Genomic DNA, 4,515 nt, shown 5'->3' on the forward strand with positions numbered 1-4,515 from the left:
TTCATGGGAACAGATGCGGCGGAGACAAAGGAACTGGGAGAAGGGGATAGCATTCTATCATGATACAGGGTGGGAAGATGTCTGGTCAAGATAACTGTGGGAATCAGTGGGTTTGTAAAAGATGTCAGTGGATAATCTGTCTCCGTAGATAGAGACGGAGAGATCCGGTCTCTGGAGACAGATTAACCACAGAGTGTCTTTGTTTCTATCTCTAGAGACAGATTAACCATATACATCACATCACTTGGCACAGATTTCCCTTCACCCTGCCTCCGCTTTCCAGAGGGATCCCAATGTCCGCTACTCTCTTGTCCACAGATCCATCCCCAATGATGACCCACCTGGGACTTATCCCTGCAAACATACAAAGTGACTGAACATCCCCGCCGGATCTGGGGCAATAACTGACCATCTCCCCTGAGATAGGGACATGTGACTGACAATCTACCCTGTATCGGGAGAAGTGACAGACCATCTCCCCTGGGTCAGGGAGAGGTTACAGAGCATCTCCCTTGGGTCTGGGAGAGGTGACATACCATCTCCTTTGGTTCATGGAGAGGTGACCGACCACCTTCCCTGGGTCAGGGAGAGGTGACTGACCACCTCCCCTGCATCGGAGGGAGGTGACTGACCATCTATCCTAGGTCAAGGAGAGGAGACAGACCATCTCCCCTGGGTCGGGGAGGGGTTACTGACCATCTCCCCTGGGTCGAGGGAGATGACAGACCATCTACCCTGGGTCGGGGAGTTGACAGACCATCTCCCCTGGGTCTTGGAGAGGAGACTGACCATCTCCCATGGGTCGGGTAGGAGTTACTGACATTCTCTCCTGTGTCAGGGAGGGTTGACTGACTACCTCCCCTGGGTGGGGGGAGATGACAGACCATCTCCCCTGGGTCGGGGAGGTGAGTGACCATCTCCCCTGTATCAGGGGAGGTGACTGACCATCTCAGTGTCACTGACACAATTTAAGAAGTGTTTGGACAAGCGATTGAATTGCCCAGGTACAGAAGTCTACAGGACAAATTCTGCAAGGTAGTATTAATGCGGATGTGTCCCCGGGGGCAGCGTGGATGTAATGGGCTGAATGGCCTGTTCCCATGCTGTATGAATCTCTGCCTCTATCTCTTTTGGTCAGTGAGAAACAATTCACTGCCTCCCCATATTAAAAGTCAAGTGACTCTGAGATGTTCCTGTATGCATCAGCGAATGGGGTTATGTTAATTGGCCTGCATCAAACCAGGCAACTGTGGCTAAGTTATTTTGCGCCATAGTGACCAAGTTCAAGGAAGCTTGCAAACCAGACTAATATTGTCACTTGGTACATCAAGCATGGTCACAGACATATTTGCTCATCAACAGTTGGGATATTTGTGTTCCCCATAGTCAGCTCTCACAGCATGAATTTTGAGTGATTGGGATCTCTGTCCTGAGAAGTTTTTAGACCATCCGTGTGAACTATTTTGGCCCAGCAGAGGCGGAGGAACTGGGAGAAGGGGATGGCATCTTTTCTACTGACAGGGTGGGAAGACGTGTAGTCAAGATAACTGTGGGAGTCAGTGGGTTTATAATAGATGTCAGTGGATAATCTGTCTCCAGAGATGGAGACCATGACATTGGTCTCTGGAGACAGATTAACCACAGAATCTCTCTGCCTCCATCTCTAGAGATAGGTTAATCACGGACATCGTACCGCTAGTCACATCATCTACTCCCCGCTCCTCTGCTTTCTTCAGGGATTGCACTCTATCTGTGACTCCCTTGTCCACTCATCCCTCCCCACTGATGACCCTCCCAGTATGGGCATGAAACGTACAAAGTGTGGCACCTTCCCAGCACCTCCTCATACACCACCATTCAGGGACCCAGACAGTCCTTCCAGGTGAGGCCGTGCTTCACCTGTGAATCCGAGAGTGTCATTTATTGCATTCGGTGCTCCCCGTGCCACCTCCTCTACATCGGTGAGACCCGACGCAGATTGTGTGACCAGTCCATTGAGCACCTTTGCTCCACCCGCCACAACAGCCAAGACCTCCCGGTGGCCACCCACTTCAATTCCACATCCCACTCCCATACTGACATGTCTATCCACAGCCTCCTCTACTACCACATTGAGGCCAGATGTAGGTTGGAGGAGCAACACCTCATATTCTTGCCTTGGGAGTCTCCAACCTGACAGCCTCAACATCAATTTCTCCAACTTCTGGTAACCCTCCCCTTCTCCCCCCCCCCACCTATTTCCCCATTTGTTTTCCCTCATTCCTGTGGCCCCCTCACACCTTCCCTCTCCCCTCCCTTTCCCTCATGACCTGCCCATCTATTCCCCACTTCCTTCCCTTTATTCCATGGTCCACTGCCCTCTCCTACTGGATTCCTTCTCCTTCAGCCCTTTGCCTCTTCTACCTGTCACCCCTCAGCTTCTTATGTCTCCCCCCCAACCACCTACCTTCACCCTCTCATCTGGACTGACCTAAATCATTCCCACAACTTTAAGTGATCAAATACAACCCAAATTTAACCTTTGGTGTGCTGGGATGTCCATCTCCTATACAGGTCTGTTAACAATCTGTGATTCTCCTAACTAACTTATGGACTCATCTGCCAAAAGTGAAAGTTGTGATGAGCCCAGTGTGGCCTGTCTGCATGCTCCAACCAGGGATTTTGGACACTAGCTATAAAAGCAAACCAGGAGAGGTAATATAGGTCCGCAGGTAAGAGAAGAAAATAAGAAACTGATCTGATCACCATGTGAATGAATAACAATTTCCAAGGTCAAACCACTTTGTTATTCCTCTTTGCATGACCTTTGGCTAAAGGCATTTATCGATCATTGACTTTCCAGGAACTTTTCCCAAACTTTGTACTTCAATTGTGAATCTGCATTAGCTGATTATAGGCATCAGAGAATCCAGACTAGCTCCAAAGTCATGTCTGCAGCCTGCAAACATCACAAGAGTGAGCCATTACCATGAGACCCCAAGCGGGAAGGTTATGCTTCAGTTATATGGTATTGGTTTATTGTTGTCATTTGTACCAAGGTACAGTGAAAAACTTGTCTTGCATACTCATCATACAGGTCAATTCATTACACAGTGCATTTACATTGAGTTAGTACAGAGTGCATTGAGGTAGTACAGGTAAAAACAATAACAGTACAGAGTAAAGTGTCACAGCTACAGAGAAAGGTGCAAGGTCACAAAAAGGTAGATTGTGAGGTCAGAGTCCATCGTATCATTGTAACCATTCAATAGTCTTATCACCCTGGGATAGAAGCTGTCCTTAAGTCTGGTGGTACGTGCCCTCAGGCTCCTGTATCTTCTACCTGATGGGAGAGGAGAGAAGAAAGAATGTTCCGGGTGGGTGGGGTCTTTTATTATGCTGGCTGCTTTGCCAAGGCAGCGAGAGGTAAAGACAGAGTCCAAGGAGGGGATGTTGGTGTCCATGATGCGCTGAGCTGTGACCTCAACTCTCTCCAGTTTCTTGCGGTCCTGGGCAGAGCAGCTGCTGTACCAAGCCGTGATGCATCCAGATACCCAAACACTTTGATCAGATTCCAGTCTCTATGTCCATTATTCCGCTCATAAACTGCGTAAACCTCTCCATTAGATTACATTTCGTAACCGACACGTTATCGACCAATTATCACGGCAACACAATACTATTAGATCATGAACTGAACACGCAACGGTACCAACACACACAGCACAAGGAAAAGGTTTAAATAAAGATCAAGTCTGTCTCTGATGAAATTTGCCTATTGTAAGGAGCCGAATTAACATTTCAAATATAATTCAGTTACAGGTAGCAGGTCAAATAATTTAATATACATCAAATCTAAAGTTTTGCCTAATTGGAGATAGCCATAACTTATTCTTCTCTCTTTCTCTTCTCGGGATTTAACTTATTGGTGACGCTGGCGGTGGCGAGAGAGGAAACATTTAGAATCAATAATGAATTTTCCCAAACCCCACAGACTGGGCCACGTTGATTTAACTTACTTTTGTCACAGTTCTCTTATGGCATTAACCACTCGTATCTTCGGTCACTAAAACCTTGCTTGAGAAGAAAGACTGATTATTTGGAGAGAGTAATGAAATCGGGACTGATCTCCTCGGAATCGGAGACGTTAGGGTACTAATTGCGGAATTCAACATTCAACAGAATCCAGAGCACACCTGGAAAAGCTATTTCCTGACAAAATGAAAGGGACGAATCTCAAGGCAAGGTGTTACTTTTCTCCACGCGGCCTTGGAGTGAGATTACTCATTCTGAAAGCGCGGAGGGAGGTAGATTGAAACGTCCAAAAGAGAGTTGGATAAAATAGGAGCGGCTGCGTATTCGACAGCAGGTTAACAGAATTAACCAGTGCCTGATGGGTCATACGGTCTCTTTCAGACCTGTAAGACTCTGGAACGATCACAGGGATATAGAACATAGATGCAGGGAAAGTCGAGCAGTTATTGGTTGTAATTCGCCGATAAGCAACAGTTAGACGCCGAAGCGGCAAGCGCGTCT

This window comes from Pristis pectinata, chromosome 3, assembly GCF_009764475.1.
Source record: "Pristis pectinata isolate sPriPec2 chromosome 3, sPriPec2.1.pri, whole genome shotgun sequence".
NCBI classification, from domain to species: Eukaryota; Metazoa; Chordata; class Chondrichthyes; order Rhinopristiformes; family Pristidae; genus Pristis; species Pristis pectinata.